This window comes from Marmota monax, unplaced genomic scaffold, assembly GCF_021218885.2.
Source record: "Marmota monax isolate L192 unplaced genomic scaffold, Marmota_monax_Labrador192_F-V1.1 WCK01_AAM20220418_F8-fsc00917, whole genome shotgun sequence".
Lineage (NCBI taxonomy): Eukaryota > Metazoa > Chordata > Mammalia > Rodentia > Sciuridae > Marmota > Marmota monax.
The window spans coordinates 16,755-33,508 of NW_026694992.1; positions in this window are offsets into that span (position 1 = coordinate 16,755).

Below are 16,754 nucleotides of genomic sequence, written 5' to 3' on the forward strand. Positions count from 1 at the left end.
AATGAGCATTTGAAAAAGAACATGGATTCTACCTCAGTCTAAAGTCCACCTTCAGGGTCTCTGCCTTCTAGATCTACTCTCATATTCCCGTGTCCCCACCTTGTCTGTGGAACAAAGATCACACTACAGCTCACCCCACCCAACACTGCAGAGAAGGAAAGCCAAGACTTTTTTGAACTACAATGGAAACAATTCTTTGATTCCACTGAAGTATTTTTAATTTTTTTCTTTTCTGTTTAATGTGACCTGAGTGTTTCATTGACACTTTACATACACATAGTTGTCTCTATTTCTTATAGCAATTTCAGAAGGCAGTCATTGTTAAGTTTTTTGAGGGTTAAGATGTTTGCTTAGTTATTTCAGTTTTGTTTTGTATTCCTTTAGTTTTAATTTATTTCTATTTCTGTTTTACATATTTTTCTCTACTTATTTCCATTGAGACTCCTTTCTTCTGCTCTCAGACAAACTCTATAGTTCTCTTTCATCTTTACTTTTTTATTTCTACTTTCTCTCCTTTTCTCTACTTTCCTTCCTCCTACTCACTCCATTGCACGTTTTTTTTCAATTTTTCTTCCCTGTTCACCACTTGAAATTGTAAACCTTTTTGCAAACTTACTACTTTTAATGTTGGTAACAACTGATTACATAACTTCTGTTTATTGTGACAGTTAGCATTCTAGATGTTATAGCAGTAAATATTTGGTTTAGTGCTATATATTGTTTGCAGTGGTTGTTATTATTTGTCTTCCTCTAAACTATGTGGTACTGGAAACCTTCTGGGACACTCTAAGTCCACAGTGTAGAAACTCAACTGACCCAGATCCGTACTGTTTGATGGTAGAGACTCAAAACAATATGAAAAGGCATGGGACAAACTTTCCCAAAGCATGACATTATAATAGCAGAGTTCTTCAATATCAGAGTGGAAGAAATGTCAGACAAGGAGTTTAGAATGTTCATAGTTAAACTGATCTGTGAGGTAAAGGACAGTGTAAAGAGTGAAATCAGAGAAAACACAGGAAGTGAAAATATCACTTCAATAAAGATATAGATATTCTAAAAACACGAGGAAATTCTCAAAATTATGGAATCAATAAATCAAATTAAAAATTCAATGGAAAGCATCACCAGCAGAATAGGCCACTTGGAAGATAGTTTCATGCAAAAAAGACAAACTATAAAATTTTGAAAATAAAGTTGACCCTGGAGAAAAGATGTTAAGACTACGATGAACTTCCAAGAAATATGGGAGAACATGAAAAGACTAAATGTAAGATTTATTGGGATTCATGAATCATCACAGATACTAATGAAAAGAATATACAATGTTTTCAATCAAATAATCTGAAATTTTCTCAAACCCCAAGGATCAAATGGAAAATCAAATAAAAAGTCATAGAAGAGCCAAAATATACAAAATTACAACAGAAGCACACCAAAGCACATTATTATAAAAATGTCTAATGTACAGCATATGGATACATTTTAGACCCCCTTCAGAGAAAAATAGATCACATTTAGAGGGATGCCAGTCATTCTCTCAGCTGATTTTTCAATCCAGATCCTTAAAGGTAGCATGTCTTGGAATAATATTTACCAATCTCTGATAGGAAGTGGATGCCAGCTAAGGATACTATACCCTGCAAAATTAAATTTTAGAATTGATAGTGAAATAAAAACCTTCTATGATAAAATAATAGAATTCACAACCAGAAAGCCTGTATGACAAAACGTATTCAGTAAAATGCTTCATGAAGAAGAAATGGAAAAATAAGATTGAAAAGCGGTAAAGGGAAGGACTGTGCTAGAAGAATATCAATCAAAGGAGAAACATTCAAGTTAAAACAGGAAAAAAGTGACAGGCAATAAAAATGATTTCTTGATACCATTGAATGTAAATGGCCTCAATCAAAAGATATAGACTGTCTGATTTGGTTAAAAACAAGATGCAACAATGTGCTGTTCTTAAGAGACTCACATATGCAAAGACATCCATAGACTGGAGGTAAAAAGGTAAGAAGAAGCATATCATTCACATGGATTTTTCAGTAAGCAGGGGTTTCTCTTCTCATATCACATGAAGGGATTCAAGGAAAAGTCAATCAGAAGGGGCAAATAAGTTTATTTCATACTGCTTAAGAGAATCATACATCAAAAAAAAAAAAAAACCTAAATATTTATACCTCACATTATGGAGCATCTACATGCATTAAAAACCCTTCTCAATTTCAATACTCAAATAGATCACAACAATAATACTAGGTACTTTAACATGCCTCTTTCACCCCTGGATAGATCTCCAAACAAAAACTAAAGGAGACTATAGAACTAAAAAGGAAAATTAATAATTTAGATTTATTAGACATATATAGAACACTTCATCCATAAATCACTGAACACGTTCTCTTCACCAGCACACATCCTTCTCTAAAATAGACCAAATCTTAGGCCACAAGGACTCTTTTAGCAAATACAGAAAAATAGAGACAATACCTTGCAGCATGTCAGATCATAATGGAATCAAATTACAAATCAGTGATAAAACAGAAGCTACTCTAACACCTGGTGCTGATATTGAATGACCAATGACTAGCAGAAGGAATCGGGGAAAACAAAAAGTACTTAAATCAACTGTATTCTTGCACATTAATGATGAGTCAAGTGAAAAAAGAAATTAGAAAAGCAATCGAACAAAAGTGGTGAAAGACCTCTACAATGACAACTACAGAACATGAAAGAAAGAAATTGAAGATCTTAGAAGATGGAAACCTCATGCATGTTCTTGGGTATGCAGAATTAATCTTGTCAAAATGGCCATACTACCAAAAGCCCTACAGATTGAATACAATTCCTATTAAAATTCCAATGACGTCTTAATACACATAGAAAAAGCAGCTATGAAGCTCATCTGGACGAACAAGAGGCTCAGAATAGCTAAAGCAATCCTCCATGCAAGAAGCAAAGCAGGGGGCGTCACAATAGCAGGCCTTAAAATATACCACAGAGCTATAGTAACAAAACAGCATGGTATTGGCACCAAGACAGAGATGAAGACTAATGGAAAGGAATGGAAGGCACAGAGACAAACCCACATAAATACAGTTATCTCGTACTAGACAAAGGTACCATAATCATACATTGGAGAAAATATAACCTTTCCAACAAATCGTGCTGTGAAAACTGGAAATGCATATGTAGGTTAATGAAATTTATCCTCTATCTCACCTTGTATACAAGTCAAAGTGGATCTAATGCCTAGGGACTGTGCAATAGACCAGAGTCTTGTTCCTAATAGAAAAAGATGTAGGCTCAACTATCCATAATGTTTGCTTAGGAACTTAATTTCTCAAAAAGACTCCTAAAGTGTAAGAAGTAAAATCTTGAAATAAAATAAATAGGATGGTATCAAACTAAAAACTAAGGAGCGTGGCATTTAGGAAGTGGCATGGGTATTGCTGTGGCTTTTAGCCAAGTTTATTGTAACACTCAAGAGCAGAAAGAGTTGAAAAACTTCGACTTTAAAGGAGGGAGTAAAACTGGGACTAAGGAAGTTGCAATTGTTAAGGACCTTACTGCCACTCAAGAAATGCTGAAGACTTTGCCCAGAGACTCTGAGAAAGATGGCTTGAGGGCATCTCAGGAATTGGTATGACCATGCCATCTTAGACTCTAGGGAGTAAAAATAAAAATTCTGTTGAGACGAGACCAGTGGGGCACCCTTCTTCCCCAGGAGTCCCAGGAATTTTTTTTTTTTTTCCCAATTTGATGGGCCACCTCAGCACTGCAAGGCTTCTGCAGCCAGGGTGCCTGGAGACTTGACATCAACCACATTCTGGTTGTGCAGGAATGCAAGATCCTGAAGTTGGGGATATGGAGGCTTCCTGCAAGATTTCAAAGGAAGGCCTGTGAGGTCAGGAAAAGTGTAGCAGGGTCAGAGTCCCTGTAGGTACCCCCTAAGAGGGCCATGCATGCAGATGTGAGGAGGAAACCAAAGCTGCAATGGAGACCCCCAAGATTAAGAAATGTAAGTAACCATGGAACATCCTCTGTGGAAAGCTATAGGAGTGAAGCGGACAAACCAACAGAAAAGCCACTTGAGCCACAACAAACCAGGCCACAGGGGCAGAGCTACACAAGCCCTTTTGAGAGAACATCATGATGTGCTCCAGATGCTGGACACAAAACTACAGGACTTGTTTCCCCAGCTGGATTTTTGGTCTTGCTTTGTTCCCATCCCTTCTTCCTGTGCCCTCATATTTTGTTATGGAAATGTTTACTCTCTGCCTTTAGATATTGGATACTTACAAGTTGCTTCTGAATTTTACAGGTGTTGCGATGTGAGCTTTCTCTGAGTCTCAAAGGAGACTTGGACTTGAGCTTTTGTGCAATCTTTAAGATGTTGAGACTATGGGGACTCTTGGGAATGGAGTAAAAGTATTTTGCATTGTGAGGTGATCATGAGCTTTGGCGGGTCAGGGGCCGAGTGTTATGGTTTGGATATAAGGCATCCCCCAAAAGCTCATTATGATGCAAGAAAGTTTAGAGGAGAAATGATTGAGAACCTTAACCCAATTAGTGAATTAATCCCCTGATGGTAATTCAGTGAGTGGTAAGTGAAGTTGGGTAGAATATGGCTGGAGGAGGTGGGTCATTGGGGGCTTTCCTTTGGGGTATAAAGTTTGCATCTGGCAAGCGGGGCCTCTGCCTGTTGATCATCATGTGAGCTTCTTCCCTCTACCATATCCTTCCACCATGATGTTCTGCCTCACCTCTAACCCCAAGAAATGGAGCCTGCCATCTGTAGTTTGAGACTTCTGAAAATGTGAGCCCCCCAAATAAACTTTTATCCTCGAAAATTGCTCTTCAAATCTTAAAGTCACAGCAGAAAAAACCAAAAACAAAACAAAACAAAAACCTGACTAAAACACAACCCAGTTATTCCACTCCTTGGTATTTTCCCAAAGGCTTAAAATCAGCATACTACAGTGGTACAGCCACATCAATGTTTATAACATCTCAACTCACAATAGTTAAGCTATGGAACCAACCTAGGTACCTTCAGCAGACAAATAAGTAAAGAACATGTGGTATAGTATACACAATGGGACATTACTTAGTCATAACAAAGAATAAATTTATCACTCTTGGAGGTAAATGGATGGATCTGGAGATTATCATGCTAAGTGAAATAAGCCTATCCCAGGATTCCAAAGTTTGAGTGTTCTGTTTGATATGTGGACGCTAACACAAAACAATGAGTGGGTTGGAGGGAGAATAGAAGTTCAGTGGATTATACAGGGCAGTGAATGAAAGGAGAGCAGATGGGAATAGAAAAGACAATAGAATGAATTTTCCTATATCCATATATGAATATGTCACAATGAATCTAATCATAATACAAAACCACAAGAATGATACTGATTAGCATAAATCATACTCCCTGTATGAATACTATGTCAAAATATATTGTCATGAAAATCTAAGAAGAATCTATTTGGGGGATTTTGTACTGAATGTTAATGTTTTAATTTCCATTTTTTTGGTACCATGTATTGAATTCAGGGATGCATACCACTGAGGCACATCTCTAGCCCTTTATTATTTTTCATTTTGAGACCCTCTCACTGAGTTGAAGGCCAAGTCACTGAGGCAGGCTCTGAACTTGTGAAGTTCTTTCCTTAGCTTCCCAAGGATTATAGGCTAAGGATTACAGGCATGGGCCACCATGCACAGCTTACAGTGAATTTTTACTTGTATTAAGATTGTGTATGCAATTTATAACTAAATAAAAGTGAATGTTTGTTAAAATGTTAACACTGTCACATAAGGAATCATGTCATGTCACAGATACCATACTGTTTCATTTTATTAAAGGATCTGTGAAACAGTAAAACATACTATAGGATAAGAGTGCCATAACATCTCTGTTAATTGTTTTATACATTTTATTCTCACTTTAATTTATTTAGGAAGTGTTATTTGCACAAATCAGGTCTTTTTAGATTTTTTCTGTTTGTAATGGTGGGGAAATTGCAAAAGTTATAGGAATGATAAAGAGATATGAAAATAAGCACCAGATTTCCATATCTTGAATTTCAAGTTTAACAACTTACCTCATAAAGTGAGAGTCCTCCTGTGGAGCATACAAATCTGGAGATCATATGCTCTTCCAATCATGGGAATTATGAAGACCCCAGTGACTAGGAGCCAACAGTTCATGTTCTGTGAAAAGGAGGGACATTGAAGAGGGAAATATTCTCTGTGCTTCTGTGGGAAGCCATGTGGTCAATAGGATACTAACCCATCCTGGCTCTTGGCAAGTCCGGGTGGTAGAGAAAAGAAGGCTGAAGAAGCCAAGCAGTTTCTCATGAACAAACTTCCTAAGTAACCCCTGAGGAGACTTGAGTGACCTGCAACAATTTAGAAAAACATCCCAACAGAGGGCCACCTGTTTAGTTTTGGACACCCAGCAGGGAATTATACCAAAAGAAGTGTAAAATGGTGGGGACATACTCATAGGACATTTAAAATGCCCACAGAATTTATTTCATTAGATGTTTTTTGAGTTTCAATGCCTCTAATTTTGTTTCATAATTTATAATAGTTCTTATACTTTTTGCATTCTGTACAAATTGAGAGTGTATGGCATAGTCACCCAAAACTTCTCTACAATTTAGTCCTTATAAGGTACTATAATCTAAACCTGTTCTGTTTTAGGTCTTAGAGGAACGCATGCCAGCACACAAAGAAAAACAAAATTTTTATTCAAATGATCCACTAGACTATACAAATCATGTTCAAAAACTAAAACACTAAAAATCACCCTATATTTTCTCCATGTGTTACCCTTTAGGTCAACAAAGTATACATGAACATTAAATTCATTTAAATTGGTTTGGATATATAAATATTGCAATCTGATGATACATTTTATGTGTGAGGATTGTGGAAGTAGTAATGTGTATGATCCTTGAATTTCTTTTTCAGTTATGCTATCACAGCCATTTTCCTTCATTTCAAGGGGTATGCCTTGAGCTTTCATGCTCATCTCCACCATGTCCTCTCATGACATGTAAGAATTTTAACTATGAGGTTCAGAGGGAAGTTTTAATATTAAATAGCTAAGAAAAATTTTAAAGATAGTTCCTGTCCACATGCCTGCATGGTCTTTGCATGTCCTTCATGGAACATTCAAAGTATGCAGACTCCTCTATGGGTTTGGCTCTGGCTCACTCATGAGAACAGTCATTCACTCTTCTCAAGGCTATATAACTTCCTTCAGGAATCTGGCCAGTCCTTGTGTGGTGATGAAGGATCCTTGAGGGGATCACTAGGTCAAGCAGGTTTTTAGGATGGAGTTTTCTTTGCTCCAACTTGTATTTAAAGAGCCCCACTGGGAATAAGATCTCAGAGGTCTCACCTGTGGAGAAGATGCTCTGTCTGGGACTTTCCAATCAGGACCCTGAAAAGTTGCCCCAGGACTCCCCTGCTACATGGTTTCAGGTGTTGGTGTCTTCTCATTCTGGTAATGTAGTTTCTTCTCTTTCTTTCTTGCCTATCAGTTTTACTTTTCTCTTTCTTCCATATTATTACTAAAAGAAACATTACCCCATGTAAAGTGTCTTTGTTGCCTATTAGATTGTATCTAGAAATTCAGCATCTGTACACATGTGTAATGCTTTAACCTTGCAAGTACATGTATGTGTTTTAATTAGTAATTACACCTTTCAACTGAAATAATTTTCACTGATATTATGGTATAAATTGAGAATAGTTTCTTGCCTTTGAATACATAGTGCATTATTAATAGCTGTAGTCACCCTTCTATGTAATTTCCCCTCTCCACTATCTGGGCTTGTGTATGTCTATGTGACCTTTTTTTTTTTTTTTTTTTCCCCATTCCCATGCTCTCAACCCAGCCTCACACACCATGCTGTGATACAACAAAGTAGGGATATTGGCCATTGTGGAGCCACATAATTGATGCTCTGTAAGAGCAGAACTTCTGGTTTTGCTGAATACTTTGAGGAGACTAAACCAACTGGATTCTATAGTAATAGGAAATCCAGAGAAACTTGGATCCTTATGAAGATCTGGGGAACATGAGTTCCACAATTGTAGTTCTTGCAATGTTTCTCAGTCCTACTTGGAGAGCCAGAAAATGGGATTTTATGATGGAATCTCTATTTGGAGACGGAATGACCTGGAGTTTGAAGGTGGCAGGACTCTCAGTGCTGATTGTCTCCATGTTCATACACAAGCAATTGTTGTTATATAATCAGAGGACTCACAAGGCTGTTTTTCTCTCTGTTCAAAGATAGGAATTGATTCTATTATAAGACATCCCACAGGGGTCCTGGAATCCACATGGAGATAAATACAACTGGAGTTTGCTGATGGCAGGGTTTTTAAAAACTGCTTGATTTTTGTGAATAGCAAGGCAAGTTGGATTTTATGATGGTAGGATTCCCAGGGCCATTGATTCCAATGGAATGAATGTTCTATAATGGTAAGTATCACAAGTTTGATAGACTGTATGTGGACATCCAGGGAAGCAGGGTTTATAGGATTACAGGACACCCAAGTTAGGTAGGTTCCACAGGGAGAGTCAGGGACTCTCAGAAATGCTGGGATTCATGTGGGAATCCTAGGAATCTGGGTTCTATGATAGAAGGATACAGAGTGTTGTTGGGCTCCCAGTGGATAGCCAGGAGACTGGGGTTCTATAATGGCTGGACCCACAGTGCTGGTAATTTCTATGAGAAGAACCATAACTTGGTTTCTATTAATGGTAGAATTACCAGTATAGGTGGACTCTTATTGGAGTGACATGGACTATGTGTTATATAATTGGAACAATGTGCAAAGAAGCCAAGCTCATTGTGGAGAGGTATATAATTGACATTCTCTGATTGCAGTACTTTCTGTGCTATAAGCTCTAAGTAGAGAGCAAGGAACTTGTTTATATGGCTGCAGGATTGTCAGGAGTGCTTTTCTTTACTCAAAGCCATGAAACAGGTACTATGATAACAGGATTTGCAGAGACACTGGGCTAAGAGTCGAAAGCCATGTAACTGGATTTCTATTTATTTTTGTGCTCATAGGGCTGCTGAGCTTTGTATGGAGAGACAGGCAAATGTTTTACTAATGAAGGAAGGATTTGCATGATTGTTTAGTTCAACTAACTAATCCAGGGATTAGGATTTTTAGGTCTGCTAAATTTCATATGGATAGACAGGCAAGTTGTTCTCAATGATGCAAGGACTCCCAGCACTACTACTCCTGGGCTCTATGTGAAGAGCTAGGAAACTTGGCTTCTGTGATAGTAATATGTTGGGTCCATGGGTTGGAAAATGGCCTTTGTTTCCTATGTGAGGGACTATCAGGGTTCAGCGTACTGAACCCAGAAGTTGTGGTTAGCATACTAACCACACTCAGCCCCATCACCTTGGTAACCTGACTTCCCTCTGGTGTACCACATGTTCTTTTCCTTCTGCTTTTCTGCCACTGACCTATTAGCCCATTGGTTGCCTCTCATAAGTGTATTTCTAGCTCATTGGATCATTATGACCCTCCGATACATTTGCCCAGTAATAGGCTATGCATAAAAGTTTGCCTATGCAATTTTAATACAGTGAATCGAGTTCTCTGAAACTGGTCTCTGGAGGTCTGTTTTCGACTCTGTTGCCACACCCTCCTCAGCTGTTCCATGGGCTTCAGCTGGACCAAGTGAGCCCACAGAAATACATGCAAGGCTATTGATCTCTACATGGAAAACAACAACAACAAACAGTACTGGTGTCTGTGATGATGGGACACCATGGATGTCCAAGTTTTACATGAAGAGTCAGGGCTCTTGTGTTCTTGGATAGCGTGACCCCACTTCCAAAGACTTCTGGCAGTATATGGAGAGCCAGAGAACTGCAGATCCATAATGGCAAGAATTGCAGGTTTGTTAATCTCTGCTGGAGACACAGGGAACTGTATTTCTGTGATATCACATTCCAAAGGACAGTTGGGATTTATGTGGAATTCTCAGGGCCCCAAGAGTCTATGATGTCAGGATTTGCAAGGTTCCTCTGCTCTTGGTAAAAGCCCAGGGAAATGTGATTCTGGTGGTCAGACTCCAAATGCTCTGGATTCTTATTGGAGATTCAGGAATTGGATTTCTCTGGTGGCAAGATTCTCGGGGATGATGGGGTTCTTGTGAGGAGCAAGAGAATAGGGATTTTTTTTTTTTTTTTTTTTTTTAGTGGCAGGATAATGCATTTCCCCTGTGCCTACATGGAGAGTCACATAACAGGAATTATTTGATGTCAGGACTAGCAAAAATGTTCAATTCTGGGGTTACATAATGGCAAGAGTTGCAGGACTCCAAGATCTTGGTGAGAGCCAAGAAACTTGGGTTTTATTGATGACAGGATACACAGAGCTCCTGAGCTATATGTTAAAGAGGCAGGGACCTAGGGATTTAATGAACACAGCACTTGCATGTCTCCTGGATTCTATGTGGAGGGATAGAAAATAGACATTCTATTATGGTAGGATTCACAAAGATGAAGAAATATTTGTGGAGTGCCATGGAACTGGATTCCTATGCTGGCAGGACTTGTAGGAATGCTGAGATCTGTGTGCAGAATAGGAATCTGTAATTTATCATCTCCCATAGTCAGCCTAGATAAAGGTCTTGGAGAGGGACAGGAGGGTAAAGGAAGATAATGTCAACCTTAAAAGAGATATTGGGTCTAAAATACACCCTGTGACTTGCTACTTAATGCTTTCTTCTGACCTAGAGTAACTGCATCTGTTTCTCACCACTGCAGCCATAACAACACTTTCTTATTTACCCTTGTCCTTACCCCTAACAATGGCCAAACACAAGCAGGCCCTACCTGAAATGCTTCCTCTAAGAGAGTTGTCAAAAAACACCAGGTGAAAGCCATCTTCTTAAGCATGTAAATAAGGGATTGAAAGTATGCACTTCTAATTGGCTTATTAAAACCAGAGTTAAAGTGCTTGATTGCTGTTTGCTAGCATTCTTCACCCCAACAGTCACCTGTGTTCAGCCATCAGATATGCCTTTACATACACCTAGACAAGGGCTGGGGATGTATCTCAGTTGGTAGAGTGCTTGCCTCACATGCACAAGGCTCTGGGTTCAATCCCCAGCACCACACAAAAAAAATATTAGACAACAGACACCCATTAGCATGCCTTTCTTTGGGGCCTCTCCCCTTCAGAAGCTCTGATGTTACTCTAATGAATCTGTTACTTTGATCTCACTTTTGTGTCTGTGAGTTTTATTTCTTGAATTCATGAGACAAAAATTTGAATGCCTAGATTTATGTTAACACTGAGAGCTGCAAATCTCTTCATGGAGTGCCAAGAAAATGGGGTTCTATGCTGGCAGGTCCCCTAGGGTTTTAGAGCCCTTTGTGAAGAGCCAGCTAACTAGGTGTGTGTGATGTCAAGACTCACAGTACTGGTAAGTTTTATATTAAAAGCAATGAAATGGGGTTATATTGATGGCAGAATTTACTGGTCTCCTGGGTTCTACATGAAGTGATAGGGAACAAGAGTTAGACTGATGGCATAATGTGCAGGGTTGCCGAGGACTACATGGAGATTCAGGTAAATGGAGTTCTATAGTGGCATGATTTGCGTGGCTCTTAACTCTACTTGGAGAGCGAGGGAAATTGGGTTCTATGCTGATAGGACACTCAAAACTTCTGGTCTCAAATGAAAGAACACCCCAAACATCAAAGGAGATGTGGGCATCCCTTCTTTCAGATGGTGTGCAGGGCTTACCCCTTTCTGAGATTACCCTGGCTCCAGAAGCCTCTTCCTGGCATTTAATTTCTCAGATAAAAACTGCTGCATTTCTGAGCAGCATCATGAGCCCAATTTTATGTTCCAAATTGTAGTTTTGAACGGGCTGGGGAGGGTCTTTAAAAGCCTAGTTGAGAATCCACTACTGATGACATCGAAGCTATGGACTGTTAGAGATGGAGCATAGTTGACCAAGTTCTTTGGGTCGTTGTAGAAATTGTGTGGACAGTGTGATGGGGTCATCTGGGTTCCTCTTTGAGAGATAACCAAGACCTCAAAGATGGGGGGAATAGGAGAATACAGACAGTGGACCCTATGGTTCCATGGGGTTGGGTGGGGTCCTCTGTGGAGAGATTATGACTAAGGCCTCCAGGCCAGGAACACAGACCAGGGGACTACAGAGATGGGGGGGGGGGTTTGTGGATGAATGTGATGTGGTGATCTGGGGTTCTCTGGTGGAGAGGGGATTATCACTACGATACTTGTCCTATCTCCATTAGGGGCCACCATGACTAGGTCCCTGGAATAGAGGGGTTTCCCTAATCTTGGAGCTGAAGACCTAGGGACCTAAGGCAGGTGCTCAATGAGGGAAGAATTAGGGAACATGTGAGGAAGGTGCGGCAGTCCTCACATCACATGATCTGCTGGCTGCAACAGCCGATTATCTGAACACAGAGATGAACTCACTGTTGCCCTCATGTCTAGAGGCCAGGGTGGTACAGATGCCTCAGAGCCACCTGTATCTCTGGGTGGATGACAGTTGTCTACCTGTCCTCCTGTGGATGACATTTGCATGTTGGTGGTTAGGGCATTACAAAGAGGGCTGCTGTGAACATTACTGTACACGTGTGCTCTGAAACTCACCTTCAATTTCCCTGGTGCACATCAGGAATGGAAAGACTGGCCATATGGAGGCATGTGTTGACATGTTTAGGAATCACTGACTGTTGTCCTGAGTGACTTCGTGTCCACTCAGTCTCTGCTTTTTCTCCTGCTCCCTAACTTGGTCCTAATGGCATCCCATCTCATTCATACCTCAGGCCCATACTTCACCAACTTCTCCATGTGTGCTCATGGATCCATTTCCATGAAGTTGCTCTGACACCCTGTTGTCAGTTGCCCTATGACTCTTGGTGTCACCCTTACTTGTGGTGTGTCACATTTCCCTCTTAATAGACACCCTGTAAAGGCTGGGCACTGACAGAAGAGAATGTTCAGGATTCACATTGAGAACCCAGGATGACTCCTAATATGGAGACATGTCGGTGGGGTGATCTTCTCAGGGAAATAGAGCCAATCCTGATGTATAGAAAGCAGGATGGCAGTATCCTGTCACCTAGCTCCCTTTGAGGCAGAGCCTATCCCAACACTATCCTGCCAGGACCCCAGAGCAGCTGCCAGCACCATCTGCCATCCCAGGTTCTGTGTCTGCTATGGAGCTGATCTAACTCTACCCTCCAGCCAGGTGAGGCCTTCCTGTGAGCACTACATGTTTTCCTCTTCCCTCTTGATCCAGAGCTCTTGGCTGAGGAGTGCTTAACTGGTGTTGTTGACGTGAAAAGAAGAGGTTAAGAAGGATCAGAGATGACTCAAGGCTGGATGTGTTAGTGGACTGGGAGTTGGGTGGGGCTGTTGCAGGGTAGTGTTCCCTCTGGAGTCCAGAGTACAGTCTGCACAGGACCAGGAGTTGCCAGGGAGAAGACAGGTCTTGGAACCCGGCAGAGGTGCCTCTGTATGTAATGTTCTGTGTTGGTTTTCTGGGTAAGTAGCCTGAAATCCAGGCCTCCTGTGATGCCTTCTGGGGAGGCAGGATGCTGCTTGAACTTTCAGGGGCACCTGGGCAGGAAAGTACCAGGGGAGCCAGGCCAGCCACTCAATGAGGAGCATGTGCAGATTGTCAACACAAGTTATGGAGCTTAATTTTTAATAAGAAAACAGAGGTCTTCCGAATTTCCTGAGGGTTTCTGCTGAGAGGTATCAAGGGCGTTTTAGCCCCCCTGACATGCTTCAGTAGTGTGGTTGGCAGCTCCCTGTATTAGAGGGAGAATTTGAGAAATGTTGAGGATTTGAAGGTGAGTCTATTCAGCTCAGCAGCCGCTGAACAGAATTGAGCTCCCTGTGAGTTCTGTGTAGTGAAATCTTCCCTAGAGAGGGGAGTGTTTTACTGCTGGCCCCTTTCCCACCACCTTTGCACAAGGTCACACTCCTGCACCCTGTTAGCCTTTGGAGTGAGGTATAGGCTACACTCTGACATTCCTGTGTCCAAGGGGCACCTCTCTTGAGACTGACAGGGAAAATCTGGCTGAGGAAGGCTAAGGGAGTGTAGACAAGGGTGAATTACCCATCAAATTTTAATTCATTGTGTTTGAGAAGAGGTTTGTGGCCCCTACCCTGTTCTACCCTCACTCCCTGGGTCAGGTGGGCTCATTGGACACAGGTGAGACACCGTAACCAGGTGGAGCATCCTCTTCTGTGCCTTCCTGAGGCACCTTTCTTGCTGAGATTAAAAAGGACACCTTTGCCTTTCCAAACTGAATGGCTAGGAGGGCAGTTGGAGGAGGTATGAGAGGTGACTTGTTCAGGGGTATGAAGCTGCAGTATAAAGTGCTCCAAGATATTCAGAGGCAGGTGTCAGGGACCCTAATGACAGTCACCACCAGGCTTTCCCTGACCAGGATGGTCCTGGGGGCTCCTGGATTTGCTTCCATATCTGTGTGTCCTTCCCCAGAAGACTTCTATAGGCAGAGATGCAGTTTTGTGTTGTTGTACCTGCATTTTCCTGAGATAAATGACTGCACCTACAACTTTTAAAAAAATCTATTTCCATAGGCAGAAACTGCATCCTGAACTGGAGTTTATCAACTGCATCTACAGATGTTTTCATACAGAACCCACTTTGCCCCAGTGTGGGGCACAAGGGTAAGAGCAGGCCAGGTGGATCAGGGCAGAGCTCTGGGGAAGAATAGAGAACCCAGGGCCTCCATGGCATAAATGCACTGCAGTTCTGTCACTCATTTACCTGTTGAGGCACATCCTGATTCCTTAATTTATTTTGCCATTCTGAATAGAACTTCTGTGTATAATTGCATGTTGTATACACATATTTTCAAGTCATATTTTCTAAGCAATTGTCTAAATTCTTAGGTTCTTATTGGATCATATGGTGTGCTTATGTATAGCTCTGAAAAAAAAAACTTAAACTTTTAAAAGTGATGAGCTATTATGTATTCCACCAGCAATGAATGAGAATTCTGGTTTTACATCTTCCAATCAATACTGCATTGAAGAAGGTTGTAGCCATTGAATGCACTTGAAGTGCCGACACAGCATTGTGGGTCATTTTTCCTCATGTCAGGTGTAGCTGAGCAGCATTTCTATGCTTCTTTGCCAGAAAATACAGGGACTTTATTATAATCCTAATGGGGCAGAAGTTCCCTGGGTTCTGCAGACAGAACCAACAAAATACTGGACTGCATTACCCACAATCCATGGGGGGAGGGGTCACCTCATGGGACCACTGCCCCCAATAAACTGACAAAATGCTGGACCACATTACCCAGAGCCCTCAGGGTCAGAAACTTTTAGGAGAATTATTTCCACCTCTTTTCATGAGTGGGAAAAAGTCTGGACTAAATAACATACAATCCTAAGGAAGGTGAATCCCGAGGATACCCCATGAAGAGCCAGCAAAATGCCAGCAAAATGCTGAACTATATTACAACAAGAATAGAGTTAGGATTTGGGTTTTTCTGGCTCTCCTTGGGTATCCCGGACGCTTCCTCACCCTAAGGATTATGGGTGATGTAGTCCTTGATCTTACCCACACACCTCTGCCAGGAGACCCCTGAAAGCTGAATGCACATGTTTGCCTTTATACCCTGAGGACTCTGAGTAATTTTGGGTGTAGGGGTAGGACTAGGCAAAAATTAGCCACAAGGCAAAAGTTAGTGAGATTTACAAAACCAAAAGTTCTCCTTGAATTTCCACCAATAAGGACCATGGGTAATATAATAACCACTGACACTGGAGATCCTGGGAACTTTCTCCCTTTAGGATAATGGATTATGTAGTCCCAATATTTCCCGCTCTTAGCTTGGTATTGTGGGAGGCATTCCCAAATATTGTGGGTGAAGTATTAAGAGGTTTAAGGCTCATGTTTAGGAATTCTGGGTAATTCCTCCCACCAACTCACATGGAACTGTGGGTAACATAATCCCATGTTTTATTCAAACTGGAGAATTGTTGGTGATTCCTCCCCTGTTAGAGTTGTGGGTAATGTAGTTTCATAATTTATTGGCTCTTTACAGAGGATCTTGGGAACTTCTTCCCTCCTAAGATTATGGGTAACATAGTCCAAATTTCCTGCCCACTGCTGGGCATTCTGGGCGCCTCCACCCTGAGGATTTTAGGTAATGTAGTCCCATGATTTGCCCTCTCCATGCGAATAATTCTGGGAACTTCCTGTGCCATAGAATTGTGAGTCATATAGTCCCACTTATTACATAGTGGGGGCCTTGTGGAAGCTTCCTTTCCTGTGGACTTCTTACTCTCCCCAGTTAGGATTGTGGGTAATGCAGTCTTGGGTTTATCACTCACTGGGGGATTCTGGGAGATTCCTCCCCCATAAAGAATTAAAAAGTACAGTCTCAGGTTTATCTAGGCCTATGGGTTCCTGGAATATCTTTGCCTTACATAATACAGTTCCAAAATTTATGAATAATAGGATCCTGGTTTTTGCTTGATAACCATTGGCAGTGCTGGGAGCTTCCCTTTTTTCTTGGTATTGTGAGTAGTGTAGTCCCTGGTTTAACCAGCTCACAGTAGGGAGTTAGGAGTTTCTAAACCTTAGTCTGTACGCGATACTGTTACCACTGTTGACCGGTGACGAGTCCTTGCTTCCCTGATGTTGAAGAATAACACTTTGG